The sequence below is a fragment of the Bufo gargarizans genome, chromosome 4, assembly GCF_014858855.1.
Source record: "Bufo gargarizans isolate SCDJY-AF-19 chromosome 4, ASM1485885v1, whole genome shotgun sequence".
Lineage (NCBI taxonomy): Eukaryota > Metazoa > Chordata > Amphibia > Anura > Bufonidae > Bufo > Bufo gargarizans.
The window spans coordinates 368,256,969-368,275,751 of record NC_058083.1 but is presented as its reverse complement, the minus strand read 5'-3'; positions in this window follow the sequence as shown (position 1 = coordinate 368,275,751).

Here is an 18,783-nt window from a genome sequence, read left to right as displayed (position 1 = left end):
ATAATTATTTGAAGGTTGACTTTTTTTTGTATTAAAAACACTTTTCTTTTATTGGTTGGATGAAATATGCTAATTTTTTTAGATAGGAAATTTGGGTTTTCATGAGCTGTATGCCAAAATCATCAATATTAAAACAATAAAAGGCTTGAACTACTTCAGTTGGTGTGTAATGAATCTAAAATATTTGAAAGTCTAATGTTTATCAGTACATTACAGAAAATAATGAACTTTATCACAATATGCTAATTTTTTTAGAAGGACCTGTATACCACACACAAATATCTATAATCATCATAACATAAACAATACCACAAGTATGATGATATATACCACTAATAGTAATCATCATAATGTTGATATTGGCACCAATAGTAATGATAGTGTCGCCATATACATACATGCGCATACACCTTCACATATACACACACATATACAACCATAGGCAGCTCTGGACTGCTTTCTCTTGATTCTAGTCATGTAAAAAATGCATGGGTGTTTTGTATGGACCTTGAAACAACTTATGTATATAAATATACACACACATACATACACACATGATGAATGATAAATGCACATTAAAACTATACAGGGTGGGCCATTTATATGGATACACCTTAATAAAATGGGAATGGTTGGTGATATTAACTTCCTGTTTGTGGCACATTAGTATATGTGAGGGGGGAAACTTTTCAATTGGGTGGTGACCATGGTGGCCATTTTGAAGTCGGCCATTTTGAATCCAACTTTTGTTTTTTCAATAGGAAGAGGGTCATGTGACACATCAAACTTATTGGTTTCACAATAAAAACAATGGTGTGCTTGGTTTTAACGTAACTTCATTCTTTCATGAGTTATTTAGAAGTTTATGACCACTTATAACATGTGTTCAATGTGCTGTCCAATGTATTGGATTGTCAATGCAACCCTCTTCTCCCACTCTTCACACACTGATAGCAACACCGCAGGAGAAATGCTAGCACAGGTTTTCAGTATCCGTAGTTTCAGGTGCTGCACATCTCGCATCTTCTCAGCATATGCTGTGCAAGCACCTGAAACTACAGATACTAGAAGCCTGTGCTAGCGGTGTTGCTATCAGTGTGTGAAGAGTGGGAGAAGAGGGTTGCATTGACAATCCAACACAATGGGCAGCATATTGAACACATTTTATAAGTGGTCAAAAACTTGTAAATAACTCATGAAAGAATAAAGTTATGTTAAAACCAAGCACACCATTGTTTTTCTTGTGAAATTCCCAATAAGTTTGATGTGTCACATGATCCTCTTCCTATTGAAAAAACAAAAGTTGGATTCAAAATGGCCAACTTCTAAATGGCCGCCATGGTCACCACCCATCTTGAAAAGTTTCCCCCTCACAGATACTAATGTGCCACCAACAGGAAGTTAATATCACCAACCATTCCCATTTTATTAAGGTGTATCCATATTAATGGCCCACCCTGTATATAGTGAATAGGGGAATTTGATAGTAGCATGATCGAGACAATTGAATAAGTGAGGATTTATATCAATATTAATTTTAAGGACTGGTCCCATACTGGCTCAAGTTGTAGGAGAGTAAATAAATAGATACATAATTATATAATTACTTGAATTGATGGGAAACATATATCGATGGTGTGGACCTTTATAGACTGAAAATAAAGTGGAGTAGAGTATTCTATGATTTTGGGATGGCATAACAGGGATGTGGGCCTAAAAAAATTATTGATATTGTGACATGAGGCTAAAATAACAAAGTGGACATAAGGAGATCAAAGATGTGGAGAGCCATGGCTGCCAGTCTTACCTGTCGGGTCCGTGCTGGGGCTTGAAGCACGGCCTTGCACGCCTGCTGGAATGCGTGCTCAGAAGAGCAGGAGGGAGAGGGGCGGAGTCTGGGATGGACAGGAGCTGTCATTGTGAACAGCGCATGTGCCGAGCGCCATGTTAGATGCTGGCTCCCTGAACAGTGATCACTCACAGCGGGACTGCCATGTGTAGTAATAGCTAGATTGGGGAAATGAATGGAGGGGAGTGGTGTGGGGTTGAATGGAGACTAAAGGCATGGTTTGATTGCATCGCTGGAAAATTGGGCAGATATGGACTAGATAATAGGACAAATTAGTGATTAGATTATTAGATTAATACACCCAAATACTGATGGTGTGAGCATAAATTACATGGGGGAGTGTTGATGTTGGCCTGGTAAATTGGTAACTGGTGAAAGGAGGGAAGAATTAGAGGGGAGAAGGGGAACAGCGTAAAGAGACTGGTAAGAGGATGGGCCAGTGGGATAGAGCAGGTAGATGGGTTGATACGCCAATATGAGTTATGGGGGAAGACTATGGTGGCAGGAGGGCTGTGCACTATTGGGGGGAGGGGGGAAAGGGGAAGAACCTATGTAAAGGATACATTGATAAGAGATGTAGGCAAATTGAGTGGATGGCAAGTGGCAGCAGGGACAATTGATCGAGGAGACGTATTGTGTGCATTTTAAAAATCCAAAACATTTATTTCCGTCTCAATTTCTGAAACCGGTTCGAGTGGGTAACCGGAATTTGTTCGATCAGAGTTATGGAAAGGTTTGTTGGGTCTTTATTATGGACCTGGAGGAAATGCCTGGATACATGCCTGGGTGAAACCATTTGTTATGTTCCAGCGGTGTTTATTGATCCTTTCCCTCAATGTTTGTGTGGTGCAGCCTATGTATTGTAGTCCGCATGTACATTCTAATAGATAAATTACATAGCTTGAGGAGTGTAGAATTCCTTGAGAATTTTGAGATCAGAGAGGAAATATTCAAGCAACATTTGCAATGGCAGTGTCCACATTTATGCTTCCGAGTAGTTGGGGAAAGAAAGTTATAGGGTTTGTTGTGTTCTTTTTGCAATCCCGTAGTCGGCTTGGAGCGATAATATTTTTAAGCATTTGAGCCCTCCTGAATGTTAATTAGGGTTTTTGTTGGATGTGTTTCTTTAAAAAGGGATCCGCCTGTAAAATATGCCAGTGTTTATTAAGGGTATTCCGCAAAGTATTGTGATTGGTATTGTATGTCGTAATGAAAGTGGATTTAAAATTTTCCATGGCCTTTGAGTCACCTGGTTTAGTTGTACATGATGTGAGACACTCTGTTTGGGTGTGCTCCTCAGCTCGCTGAAATGCTGCATCTATAATTTCCCTAGAGTACCCTTTCTTTTGAAATCTTCTTTTGATGACTTGGCTTTGGTTTCTAAAATCTTCATCCTTAGTGCAGTTTCTGCGTATGTGCTTAAACGGACTAAATGGAATATTATTTTTCCATTTTCTGTGATGGGAACTCTGGTAATCCAAATAACTGTTACCGTCAACTTTTAAAAAAAATGTTTTGGTCTCAATAGTGTTTCCTTTTGAGGATATGACCAAATCCAGGTATTCCATGGCCACCTTTGAGTAGTTCGCGGTAAAGGTGAGATTAAATGTATTATTGTTTAGGTGAGACAGGAAGCTGGCAGTGTCTTCCATATTTCCATCCCAAATTAGTAACAGATCGTCAATGTACCTCCTGTAGAAAATCAGTTGCTTGCGCCACGGGTGTTTGTTATAGATATATTGGGTCTCAAATAGACCCATATACAAATTTGCGTAACTCGGCGCAAAACGCGTGCCCATCGTGGTCTCTTATTTGCTTAAATATTTTATTCTCAAAGGTGAAAAGTTGTGGTTCAGAGTGAAATCGATTGCATCCAGAATAAATTGGCTCTGTAAGTCTGGTAAAGTTTCATCCTGTTGGAGAAAAAGCTGTATTGCACTTATGCCCGCTGCATGCAGAATGTCGGAATATAATGCTGAAACATTGAGTTTTATCCACATGTAGGACTCTTTCCATTCGATATCTTTAAGGAGGGAGATAAGACTCGCTAAATCCTTCAGATGCGAAGGTAATTTCATTACGTATTTTTGTAACAAAATGTTAATGTAGTGTGACAGATTGCAGGTTAAGGAGGAGATGCCGGAGATGATGGGTCTCCCCGGCGGATTATTAATAGATTTGTGCACCTTTGGTAGGTGATAGAAGAGGGCCAGGTTCGGATGGTCCACTAGGATGTATTCTTTTTCTTTTTTTGATATGACTCGTTGTTTCTCAGCAGTTTCCAATAGATGGATTAGTAGTTTAGTGTCCTCTTTTAGCGGATTTACCACCAAGACCTGATAGTAATCTTCGTCTCCCAGGATTTTGAATGCTTCATTCAAATAATCACTTCTATCCCGAATCACAATACCTCCTCCTTTGTCTGCGCTTCTGATCACAATGGACTCGTTATTCGTGAGATCCGTTAGGGCCATCTTCTCCCTCTTGTTGAGGTTATCAGGGATGTTTAGATCTTTGTTGATGGTCCTAAGTTCTTTAGTCACAAGGGCAGAGAAGGTTTCTATATGATTTCCCCTATGATTTATAGGGTTAAATGTTGATTTGGGTTTTAGCCCTGTGTTGACAACTTTAGTTTTTTTTTTTTTTATAAATAAGTCTTTATTACACTTTTTCAATTCATACAAAATTTGCATATAACATCTTTTTAGTACATGATTTCATAAATTAATTACATATAAATATCCCCCCCCCCATAGTGTGTCGGTTGCCATAAAAACAGAACAGAAATTTTTGTTTTAATAATATCCTCCTTCCACCACTGCACCTCCCCCCCAACTTCCCTCAGTTTTTATTTAACCACCTCCGCCACATCCTAGCAAATCTATGTTTTTTCTTCAAACCGGTCAAGCAAAACTCCTCACTGGCTAACGACAACCTTGTGCGGTTCTCCCATTCTTTCACCGTTGGGACCTCACGTCCCCCCCCAGTGGCCGACTATACATTTCCTGGCTTGGAACAGTAATTTAGTTGCAATTTCCTTATGCTGGAACCCTTCCACGCCATCCAGTACACCTAAAATACATTCCGCAAAATGTCTAGGCACTATAAACTGATGGTATTCGTCTATTTTCTCAATTATCTTTACCCAGTAGTTTTGGATTTCTGTACATGTCCATAATATATGTACATCGTTCACCCCCACCTCTTCACACTTCTGACAAGCGAAGACTTTAGTACCGTAGAACTTCATTAACTTTTTCGGAGAGTAGTAGAGACAATACAATATATTAAATTGAATTATTATTTCTGAGAAATTCCTTGAGACCCTAGTCTTTGCCTGTATAGCTGAATTCCAAAATACTTCCCGCCCGGGTTCCAAATTACATTTTTTTGAACAACGTGGTTTAAAACATCCAGTGTGTGTATACGATCAGGTATAATGATGTATCGACAAGGTAGTGTAAGGGTTACGCCCGCTTCCCAGACATTGACAAACCAAACTCCCCTTTTAATGCACCGCAAACAACCGCAAACAGTCCATTTGCCCAACAGCAAACTTCCCATTTGCACAAGGTTGGATACCAAGATAGCCATGTCCCGTTGATGTCATTGAAGGTTTCTTCCTCCGCCCAGCCACGTACAACACCAAGGGTCCCCGAAAGGTGAATTAAATAGATTTTTCGAATGGGGAGATGGTTAAAAAACCGCTGGCTCCCTCCCCTTTGTTTGAATCCACGCCACGGTCACTGCGTCTGCGTCACACCCGATATGAGTGGTATTTTCTGTAGTACTATTCTCATCAGTTTAATCCCTGTTACGTCCCCTATCCGGGGACGTGTGTCGAATTGATTAATCATTGTCGAATTAACGACATCCTGAAATAATTTTGTTCTGAGCTCTGTACTTGCTTTGTATTGGAATTGATGCGGATTTTTTTAATTGTCTGCATTCTTTCTAATAAACTATTAAGAGACTTTATTATGATTTTTTTTTTTTATGTATTAAAAACCCATACAACTTAAAAAAGAAAAGAAAAATAATGTTTTTTCTATGAAAAATTATCCAGCCGATCGCTTTTAGTCTGATCATAATGAAGCAACGGCCTTATCTGGGGTGTGGCAACATCATAGTGGTGATGATCGCTTCATTGTGATACGCAAGCCCCTTCACCACAACAAGGTACCAATCACGAAGGGGAATTGACATATGTATGTGCCATTATTTTGTTTTGTTTTTGCAGCCACAGTGCAGCACTAGAGACCTGAAAAATTAGGCATGTACACATGCCTCAAAATTAGGTATTGTTGCAACCGCTAGTTGGTGGCGGAGAATTCACGAAAGTCATCCGGTATGCAGACATTAAATACAGCAGCGTGGGGACCATTTTGAGGCCAAGGCATGTCATCAGGCCTTTTGTTAGTCAAACGTATCCCCCACTGTCAGTCCCTTCGGGATCCATGCCTCATTCATCTTAATGAAGGTGAGGTAATCAACACTTTTTTGACCAAGGCGACTTCTTTTGTCAGTGACAATGCCTCCTGCTGCACTGAAGGTCCTTTCTGACAGGACACTTGAAGCGGGGCAGGCCAGAAGTTCTATCGCAAACTGGGATAGTTCAGGCCACAGGTCAAGCACACCCAGTAGTCAAGGGGTTCATCGCTCCTCAGAGTGTCGATATCTGCATTTAAGGTAGTCTGCTACCTGTCGGTTGAGTCGTTCTCTAAGGCTGGATCCCGAAGGGCTGTGGTGATGTGTAGGACTGAAAAAGCTCTGCATGTCCTCCATCAACAACACATCTGTAAAGCGTCCTGTCCTTGCCGCCGTGGTCATGGTAGGAGGAGGATTACTTTCCCCTCTTCCCCTGTTAGATTCCCGTTGTGCTGTGACATCCCCTTATAAGCTGTGTAAAGCATATTTTTTAGTTTGGTTTTGAACTGCTGCATCCTTTCTGACTTCCGGTAATTTGGTAACATTTCTGCCACTTTCTGCTGGCCACCCAGTACAGGTCGTTCTCCTTCATCCTTTTTATACGAGGGTCCCTCAACAGACATGACAGCATGAAAGACCCCATTTGCACAAGGTTGGATGCCGAGCTACTCATTTCCCGTTCCTCCTCCTCACTGATGTCATTGACGGTTTGTTCTTCCCCCCAGCCACGTACAACACCACGGGTCCCAGATAGGTGACAACAACGAGCACCCTGGGATGCCTGCTGTGGTTGATCTTCCTCCTCCTCCTCAAAGCCACATTCCTCCTCTGACTCCTCTTCCTCATACTCCTCTTGCAGCGTTGCCGCAGGTCCGGCAAGCGATGATGACAAGGCTATATCTGGTGGTGATGGTGACCACAACTCTTCATCTTCATGCTCATCTACAGCCTGATCCAGCACTCTTCGCAGGGCACGCTCCAGGAAGAAAACAAATGGGATGAGGTCGCTGATGGTGCCTTCGGTGCGACTGACTAGGTTTGTCACCTCCTCAAACGAAGGCATTGCGCATGAGCGTCCAGCAACGTGGCAAAAAAATTCCCGGCTCTTCTGCAGAGGCTGTCCTAGCACCCCGGTCATACAAATACTCGTTGACGGCTTTTTCTTGTTGGAGCAGGCGGTCGAACATTAGTAGTGTTGATTTCCAATATGTCGGGCTGTCGCAAATCAAGCGCCTCACTGGCATGTTGTTTCGGCGCTGAATTCTGAAAAGTGCGCCATGGCCGTGTAGGAACGCCTGAAATGGCCACACACCTTCCTGGCCTGCTTGAGGACGTCCTGTAAGCCTGGGTACAAAAAGCATTGTATGATGAGATTCGGCACATGTGTCACGGATGGTGTAACAGAAAACAAGAAGTTACAAATAAGGATCCGACTGTCTTGATCCGAAACTAAGGAACAAAAGGGTGACCCCTATTTAAGCCCTGAAACTCTCCCTGTCTTCTCAGCCCATGCAAAGATCTCTATGATAGAAAATTGCATGCCCTCGTGCCTCGACTGTATGACACCTGAACACCCTATAATAGTGAGGGGACACGACCACCGGCTCCCTACACTTAATACAGAGGGAGTAAGGGTCACCTAGGATCAAGCAAACAGGAAAACACAAATCAATGAACAGACTTATCTGTAGAAGCATCAGTTGTAGCATCCAGCATGTACACACTCCAGGAAGTTGTATAAACCGCAAAGTGATGCAGTATGGGAGGGGATTTAAAGGGATGCAATCAGTGCAACTAGATGACACCTGAGAGAGGGAAACGAGATGACAAAACGAAATTGATTCCATTGTCACACACCACTTTGCCGATCTCCAGTTGGTGCGGGGTCAGCCACTGATCCATCTGTGCGTTCAGGGTGGACAGGAGTGCTGGTCCGTTGTGGCTCTCTGCTTTCAGGCAAGTCAACCCCAAGACAGCGTGACATGTCCGGGATGTGGAATAGCCCCTGGGGAGCTGGGGGGATTCAGTTGATGTGCAGCCAGACGCCGCAGCAGAAGGACTCAGCCGAGGAGGTTATGGAAGAGGATGGAGTAGAGGAGGTGGCAGTAGGCATGCCTGCAAGTCGTGGCGGTGTCACCAACTCCGCTGCAGAGCCACGCATTCCATGCTTGGCAGCAGTCAGCAGGTTGACCCAATGAGCAGTGTAGGTGATATACCTGCCCTGACCATGCTTTGCAGACCAGGTATCAGTGGTCAGATGGACCCTTGCCCCAACACTGTATGCCAGAGATGCCATGACTTCCTTTTCAATCACTGAGTAGAGGTTTGGGATTGCCTTATTTGGAAAAAAAATTTGCCCGGGTATGTTCCACTGTGGTGTCCCAATAGCGACAAATTTTTTGAAGGCCTCAGACTCCACCAGCTGGTATGGTAAAAGCTGGCAGGCTAAGAGTTCCGTCAAGCCAGCTGTCAGACGCCGGCAAGTGGGTGACTCTGTGACATTGGCTTCTTACGCTCAAACATTTCCTTTACAGACACCTGACTGTAGGCAGATGAGATGGAACTGGTGAAGGTGAGAGGTGGAGTGGCGGGTGGTTGAGAGGGGGCAAGGAGGACAGCAGTGGTTGACGTGGCTGAAGATGCTGGACCAGGAGGAGGATGGTGGCTTTGAGCTTGTGTGCTGCTTCTACTCATCATCATGTGTTGATCCTATAGCTGTTTGTGATGTTGTACCTACGTGGGTGTTGGATTTCGCACAGGTTGCAAATGGAATCGCTGTTGTCAGAGGCAGACACACAAAAAAAATGCCACACTGCTGAGCTTTGCAATGACGGCATTCTGGTGGAGGCAACAGCATGCGTTGATTGGCGTACTGTCTGGCTGACCCCGGGTGCCAATACATGCTGTCTGACTGTGCCACTAGCTCCTTGCGAAGACCTCCCCCTGCTTCCAACTCATCTCCTCCTTCTCTCTGTCTCCCCTTCTGAACTTTCCCCTTCTTCTTCTTCTCTTCGAGCAGGCACCCACGTGGCATCCACGGACACATCGTCATCATCAACCACTTCACTTGTATCTGACACCTCAGCAAAGGAAGCAGCAGCGGGTACAACTTCATCATCATCATCACACTGTACGTCCATGTGTGTAATGCTGCCTGACTGAGACATATCCCTGTTATCTACATCCCCTGGCAATAATGGTTGTGCATCACTAATTTCATACAACTGATGTGTAAATAACTCCTCATCTTTTAAACTGGATGACTTGGAGGCTAAAATGTAGTCCAGCACTTCCAATGTATCAGCAACAGAGGGATCAAGTGAAGCGGCAGTGCTGGCTCTGGTGGTAGTGGTGGTGGTGGCAGCAGGCGGGAGAGTGGTGACCAAAGCTGAGCTGGAGGGGGATGGTGCGTCAAGGTTCTTAGCGGAAGCTGTTGAAGATTGGGTGTCCTGTGCAAGCCAGTCAACTATTTTCTCTGAATTTTTTGGGTTCAGGGTACGTGGCCTCTGAACACTGGGCATTATTCCAGGGCCAGTGGAAATCACAGCACTACGACGGCCCCCGTGGGGTGGCCTGCCTCTGCCTGACAATCTTTTTTTGATAAGTGGTTTATGCGTGCAAAGTACTGTGCCACCCTATATAAGTTGTGGGCAGTGGGCACAGTACAGTCTGTGTGGGCCTGACACACACGGGCTTGCAAATTGCAAAAGTGATACTATCACAGATTTTTTTTATAGAATTCTTTTTTATCTGCAAGGTATTTGAGTGAATGACACCCTGTAACAGTATGAGTGGAGGCCTAGCCAGTGGCCACAATACAGTCTGTGTGGGCCTGACACACACAGGCTTGCAATTTGTAAATGTGATTATATCACAGAAAATTTTTAAATATAATTTTTTTATCTGCAAGGTATTTGAGTGAATGACACCCTGTAACGGTATGAGTGGAGGCCTAGCCACTAGCCAGTATACAGTCTGTGTTGGCCTGACACACACGGGCTTGCAAATGTGATGATATCACAGAAAAATATTAAAAAGAATTTTTTTTATTTGCAAGGTATTTGAGTGAATGACACCCTGTAACGGTATGAGTGGAGGCCTAGCCAGTGGCCACAATACAGTATGTGTGGGCCTGACACACACGGGCTTGCAAATGTGATTATATCACAGAAAATTATTAAATATAATTTTTTTTATCTGCAAGGTATTTGAGTGAATGACACCCTGTAACGGTATGAGTGGAGCCCTAGCCAGTGGCCACAATACAGTATGTGTGGGCCTGACACACACACAGGCTTGCAAATGTGATTATATCACAGAAAACATTTTAATATAATTTTTTTTATCTGCAAGGTATTTGAGTGAATGACACCCTGTAACGGTATGAGTGGAGGTCTAGCCACTAGCCAGTGGCCACAATACAGTATGTGTGGGCCTGACACACACGGGCTTGCAAATGTGATTATGTCACAGAAAAATATTAAATAGAATTTTTTTTTATCTGCAAGGTATTTTCTGTCACACCATGTATGAATGGTGTGCACGTGCTGTCTGTGACTGAGCCTGCAACCTCTCACACACGGGCAGCCAGGCAACTGCAATATATATATATATATATATATATATATATTTAAAAAAAAATGCACACTGATGTACCAGCCCTGAAAAGGGCTTTTTGGGGTGCTTTCAGGACGCTGTCCTTACAGCAGATGAGTCTGTAGACACAGAACAATGCCCTAGCTAACGCTTTCCCTATTGAATTTGCAGCAGCAGCACTCTCCCTCCTCTCACTGTGAATGCAGCTTCCGAAAGAATCTAAAATGGATGCTGTCCAGGAGGTGGGAGGGTCTGGGGGGGGAGGGTCTGCTGCTGATTGGCTGGAATGTGTCTGCTGACTGTGAGGTACAGGGTCAAAGTTTACTCAATGATGATGTATAGGGGGCGGACCGAACATCGCATATGTTCGCCCGCAGCGGCGAACGCGAACAAGCAATGTTCGCCGGGAACTATTCGCCGGCGAACTATTTGAGACATCACTACTGCTCAACTAACTCTAATTCTGTGAGGCCAGTATTGTCCCATAGTATGGTTTCTACATATAGCCCTGTTTTGGACCACAGATCTTTTACCATCTGCCAACTCTTGGCCATCAACAGAATCAGAGCTCTAGATTTACCTCCTTGTTTGGCCAAAATACCAGTTTCTATTACTTGAAAGATGTTACATTTCTCCATTCTTTTATTTATCCCTGCCACTAGATTTTTATAATTTTGCGTATTACTCCATGTTATTATGTTTTTTATAATCCCTGCCCTAAAGAATAGTTCCAGATCTGGTACGGACAATCCGCCCTCCCTCTCCTGAATACTCAGTATCTGTACCTTTATCCTTGTTTTTTTTTTCCTCGCCATATTAAGTCGGTCAGCAAGCCAGCTATTATTTTAAAATATCTTTTAGGGATTATCACTGGTATATTCCACAGGACATAGTTCAAGGCAGGTAGTACACACATCTTAACAAATGAAAGACGTCCTGCCATCGAAATGTACAGTCTTTTCCATACCTCTATTTTCTTATTAATTTCCTGAATTTTCAGGATCACGTTTAATCTAACATAGTCATTAGGGTCTTGAGTGATCTGGATTCCCAAATATTTAACGGGTTCATTCATCATCTTAATTTCCAACTGTCCCTGTCTAAACTCGTTCAGAGGATCAATCGGGATACATGCCGATTTTGACCAATTTATACTAAGTCCCTCATGTTTACCAAATTGCTCGAATACCTGAAATATCCTATTAAGTGATCCATGTGAGCCCACAAATAGCATGATATCGTCCGCATATAAGGCAATTTTTTCCTCATGGGTACGATATCTAAACTCCTCAATTCCCGGATCCTGTCTGATCATATCTGCAAGCGGTTCAATAGCTATAGCAAAAAGCAGAGGGGAGAGGGGACATCCCTGTATAACCCCCCTGCCAATTGGTATGCTACCTGAATGTTCTCCATTTACTATCACCCTCGCAGAGATTTCCGTATACAGTAGTTTTACCCATGTAACAAAACCATCCCCAAATCCCATTTTCTTCATTGTGTTAATCAGGAAGGGCCATTCAATCGTGTTGAAGGCCTTTGAGGTGTCTATAGTTACAATCAACCGTTCTCCGCTATTTGTGGGCTCAAACTCGGTATTCACAAAGAACCTCATAATATTCTCTGTAGTAGTTTTACCCAACATGAATCCCGACTGATCCTCAACAACCAGCACCGGAATCACACTCCTAAGTCTATTTGCCAAAATCTTAGCTAGTATTTTATTGTCTGTAGTACCTAATGAAATAGGCCGATACGAGTCCATCAGGGCCGGGTCCTTGCCTGGCTTTAAGATAAGTGTGATCAAGGCTTCCCGCATAGAGTCCGGCAGTTTTCCCACCTGCTTCGCTGACTCCCATTCTTTAAGCAGTTTCGGGATTCATATTTCTTTATATTGAACATTTCTTTAACATTTCATACACTTCTGAAGGGGTTAAGGGAGCATCGAGGGACTTGCTTTGGTCTATTGTTAGTTTTGAAATAGCAATTCCATCCAGAAACTGTTGTATTTGCTCAGAATTTTTATTTATCTTACTTCTATATATATCAGCGAAATATTTTTGGAGTAGCTTTATCTTGGCCGTTTGCGCAGTATTTTTGTATCCCGTTTCATCCATTATACAATGGATATACTTATTCTTTTTTGTTTGGGTCGCTACCAAGGCCGCTAGTTTTTTTCCAGGGATATGTGCATGGATGTAGTTGTCCCTTACATAGTTTTCTTTTTGTTGTTCTGCCAATAAAAGCAGTTCGTCCTTTAATAACGAAGCCTTTTCTATCCAAAGAGTATAATTTTGATCTGTGGGATTTGCAATATAATTATTTTCATTTTTTTCCGCCTCACCTTCTTTGTTATTTTCTCCCTTATTCCTTTCTTATATATCCTTGGAAGAAAATACAAGACAGCGACTCTACCTATCAACCGAATGGATCAGGGTGCACACCTCTCGGTCCACCCAGACCGCACGAACAATGGAAAAAGCAATAGACAATGAGGGGCACTCCACGTTTGGGAAAAGAGAGCAACAAGTGTATAGTGGCTAAGTCAATAATACATATTTATTACATATTCACTATAGGGAGCCAATACATAAAACAGTAAAAACATCCATAAAATATAAACAATAGATAAGGACCTCAAATAATCGCCAAAAAATCGTGAATACACATAGGTATATGACACAATCATATTCGCAAATATATAGCAATTCCCACAGTCTTCCTATGAGCAATTATCTTTGTAAATAGTCGCAGGAGATACTTTATGCACTTGGAGTGATGGGTCCTATCTCCAGCCAAATGAAAGGCTCCAAATGATTTGCATGAAAGATCTTACTATGTAAGGTAGTATCACACCACACGCTGTCCAGAGTCAGTCCTCTGGCTTATTCGGATAATCCGATATATTAATAATCGTGAGGGAGATCTCTTACCATGTATCGTCACCAGCGAAGATTCTGCTGATCTTACCCTACGCGGCCTCCCACGTGGTATGGGGTCTCAAACGTGACGTCTCACGTGACTCCTCGGCTTGGCAGCTGCAAAGTATCGGATCCTTCTCACGATTCTGCCTCTAGTTCGAGAATGTCTTCTTTTGATAAATCCTGGTATTTGGGGAACGGCTCACTGTCCCAGCAGACCCAGACCCGTTTCAGGGTATACACCCCTTCCTCAGTGGTGGTGACAGTGAGCACATCACAACCTTTTATAGCTCCCCAAAAGACCAGCTATTGGTGGAACTGATCTAATTTGGACATCATGGAAACCCAGTCTGGAATCCCATTCTCATTTATCTCTCCATAAGAACAATATTGATCTCCAGTCCTTGGATCAAATCCTCGTATAATCACAGATTCCATCATATATCCATTGTAAACTCAGTATCAAAAATTCTATATAAAAAACAGATTGTAAAAACGACATAAAATAAATAAAATGTATTGCAAACACATCAATCCATATAAAAACATATAGAAACATATCTGAATATAAAAAATACAAAAAACGCATATTCATACAGAACTTGTCACATGGGGCTTTTTTCAGAGTCGCATATATGGCCTATATATAGTGTTAAGGGGAGGAGAGCCGGACAGGGAGGAAGGAGCAGAGTGCTGATAAACAGCCAAACTCTGGACCTCTGTCACCATCCGGCTTGCCCCCCATCCCTCAGAGGAATCCAAATAGTTCCCATTATGCATTAAGACCCCTAGGGATTAGGGACTCGAATTCGAAGATGCGACGGGATTCCTGCCTGGACATAGAGGCTACATGATTGCCACCTCTCCAAGGTTTCTTTACCCTCTCCAATGCAAAGAATGACAAGGAAGAGGGATCACAGTTGTGTACATCTTTAAAATGCTTAGAAAGGGAGTGTAGCACATAGCCCTTCTTAATATTGGCCACATGCTCTGCCACCCTCTTCTTCAGTGTCCTCTTAGTCCTCCCTATATATTGTTTAGGACATCCACATTGCAGTAGGTAAATGACATCAGTTGAGTCACAGGTCAGACATTCATTAATGTCTACCCTGAGTCGAGGTAATACTAGTAGTTTTCCTTGCAAAATTTGTAGCCTTGCAATTCCCACACCGTCCACATCTGTGGAAGCCTCCAGTCGCTAGCCAATTATGACCTTTCGATGGACCCCTCCTATCCACTTTTAATGTGGGTGCTACTTTTGCTGCCATATTGATTCTCTTGTGTAGGTGATCCTAGGGACTTTAGTAAGAGAGGACCCTATGATCTTATCGTCTAGAAGGAGATACCAGTATTTCCTGATGATTTTCTCTACCTGTGGATATTGTGAATGATAGGGTAGGATCACCCTTATCACCTCATCCTGTGGGGGTATGCATTTTTGAATGAAAAAAATCCTCCCTATTCATGTCTCTAACTTTCTCCAAGACTTTCTTAACAGTCGGCACTAGATATTCCCTATCTATAAACTGTTGGCTCAAAGATACAGCCTCTTCTTCAAATTGTCTTTGGTCAGTGCAATTCCGCTTCAGTCGCCTAAATTGGCTGACCGGTATGTTTAATAACCATCTTGGTAAATGGCAACTTGAAAAGCGTATAAAGCTGTTCCTAGCTACCTCCTTCACAAAAGTGTTACACTTGATCATGCATCCTTCTATCTCTACCTTGATGTCCAAAAACTCTACTTCTTTATCACTAATCTTCGGGGTAAATGTCAGATTCGTCTGGCTGTTATTAATTTCCACCAGAAAATCATCTAGAGTCTCCTTTGTACCCTTCCATATGAACAGGACATCATCAATGTACCTGCGACACAGCACCAGATCCTCCCCCAACCTGGGAGTGATGGTCTCAGACTCCCACTGAGCCAAAACAAAATTGGCATAGCTGGGGGCGAATCTGGTGCCCATGGCATTATATTTTTGATAGGACGTCGATTTTAAAGGGTGGCGGTATATATACACTTGCTACTAACCACGCTCTACCTTCCAGTATACAGTCCAACAGGACATAACAGCCCTCCCTGTCTGTGGTTACTTTCACTATTTTTATGTCTATGTCCCGATGTATTAACATGCTTACTCCTCTCGTGTATGTGGAGTACACTGAGTGAAAAGCATCCATGGTCTACTTATCCCGTCCTTAGTCTCCTTCGTCAGATGTGTTTCCTGCAGGAAAACTATTGCGGGATGGGATCTCTGTACTGCATCAAAGACCGCAACTCTCTTGGAACCCCTACTCAGGCCCCTAATATTCCATGAGAAAATTCTCATGTTTTTTGTTCATAGTCCTATCCATCACCAGAGTGTAAAAAAGCCCCCATTATTATAGAAAGGTTGGGAGTATTGAGATAAGGGGAGTAGGAGAGTGGCACTGGGGGAAAGAGGGGGGGACAACGGGGGAGAGGAAGAGGAGGAAGAAAAAAAAAAAAAAAGGCAACCGGCAACCCTCACAAATGATCCAGGTAACCTGAGTCCTGGTTCTCTAAACTAGCATTCCCCCTCACAGCGCCCCGTACATCCCTGCCCACCGCTCAGCTCTTTATCTTTTCCTTAACTCATTCTCCCGCCGCCTCCGCTGTCTCAAAAAAACACAATTTGCTTTCCCACTCAATTCTCAGTTTAGCCGGAAACATCATTAAATATTTAACATTCTTTAACCGCAAATTAATTTTTTCACCTCATTAAACCGGCTTCTTTCGTTTACCGTTTCTTTTGCATAGTCAGGAAATATCATAACTGTTGTACCCACGCAGTCCAACCTCCCTTTCCTTCTTGCGCTACGCAATATTTCCTCCCTGTCCCTGACCGAGAGCAGATTCAAAATCATTACCCTCGGTCTTGTACCTGGAGGAGGTATCTTTGCCGGCACTCTATAAGCACTCTCCACAAAGTTTTTATATTCAGAAATATCCTGCCCCAGTTGTTCCCTCAACCAATCTTGTATAAAAGCACGAGGGTCTTGCTCCTCTGCTCCCTCTGGGAACCCCAGGCATCTCAAAGTTGACCTCCTGGCCCTATTTTCCAACTGTATTAGTTTATATTTTATTTCCTTATTTTCCACCACTAACATGTTTTTCTCTTTCACCACTGTCCGCACTATATCCTCCACCTCTGATGTTCTTTTCTCTACTTCTGTCAATCTGTCTCTGTAACTTTGTAAATCCGCCCTAAGAAGACCGACCGATTCCCTAATACTTCCAGTCTGGAGAGAGAGGTCCCATATCGCTGTATTACATTTCCTTATTTCCTGAAATATGTCTTGCAGGCTAGGAGCCTGTTCCCAAGCGGCTCTTTTTCTTTCAGTCTCATCAGGCTGAGCACCACCTCTCTCCTCAGACTGGGAGCCTTCCCCTACCAGCAGCGATTCCGAGTCTCCCTCCACTAACAATTCCCCCTCTTGGTCCCTAAGCCCATCCTCTTTTTTTTTTCCTTTACCGGCTATGTACGCGCATGCTGGTCAGGAGCAACTGTTTAGGTTTCTAATTTCTTTTAGATACAGGTGAAACCGTGGTGTTGAGCTCCAATTGCCCCTTTGCCTTTTTCCCTGTACCCTGTCTCGCCATTGCCCCACTTCAGTCCCGACCTCCTTCTCCTCCACCCCCAACTAACCCAAACCGTCTAGCAATATGGAGCAACAGAGGGGAACAATTCACATAAAGCAATATCACTATCACATACACGTAAATCAGCAATTTGCATGCAATCACAGTCAGTTATCACGTAAAAGTCCTTCTTCACTTTTAGTAATGCAATAACAGACAGTTAAGTAGGGAATATACAAGTAGTAACATCGGCAATTAGTGTATTAGTACAGCAGTAACTCTATCGCCTGTACGCAAGTCAGCAGAACCTCTTATAGCCACAGGCAGTTATACATTGACAGTCTATCTTTAGTTGGTAGTATTATAGTACAGTGAGATAAGCAAAAACTCAACAGTTAGTAGCGGCAACAGTTCCAGTTGTTAGTTTGTAGAGGTTAGAAACAGTCGCTTGGTTGTTTGCATTATTTAAATTGGTTTCTGTTAGCTCACAGTTATCAGTCCCCATGCTTTCTTATATAGTTGAGGTACACTGATGGTACTAGCATGCTATCCATTTTCAAGCTCCATACCTTGCTGACTATAGGTAATTAGACCCTGGAGACCCTTTTTTAACACATCAACTAACCAGATTGAAGTTCAGGCCGCTGCCGCATTTTTTAATTTATTTTATCTTTTTTTTTTTTCCTCCCTTTTCTTCTTTCTTCCTCCCTCCTCCTTCCGCTCTCCTTTATTTCCATTAATGCATTTTTTAATACCTGTAAATAGGAATTTCTCTATAGAGGTGCTATTGGTGATACAAACACTCTCTGCTCCAATCCACCAGGTGTATTCTTCCCAGTCAAGGGCCTCTGGAATTGATGCCGACCCTTTAGCTGGTCTTTATAGCCTGATTCTCCACCTCTGTCATGTTCAAACGCCTGAGTGTTGGCTTAAATTTTTTTTTGGGGGGGGGCCACACAGATTCCACCTATATTTTTAGAACCTGAGTTATCACCCCCACTATCCCACCAGCCCACTTTACCACTCCCTCACTATTGGGGCCGATTCGGGTGGCACAATTCCAAAGAGAGTATAACGGTGGGATCCAGATCACACCACCCAACTCAGAGTTCCAGGGGGGGAGGGGAATGCTCCCACACCTCCGACCGCCCCCCACTCGAACTCCTCCGTCCAATGTAATTATCTAGGGGGTCGCTCAGGCGCTTACCACCCACACCAGTGGGAAGGCGTCCCTCCAGCAGCCGGACCTCGACGTGGGGCAGCTAGTAGACAGACAGCGACAGCAAGCCAAAGAGCAGGTGAGCAGCTTCCAGACCGCGTCAGGCACCATCGGCCGTCCTCATCGCCGGCACCACCATGGGAGCTGAAGTCGAAGCGGTTTCCCCTGG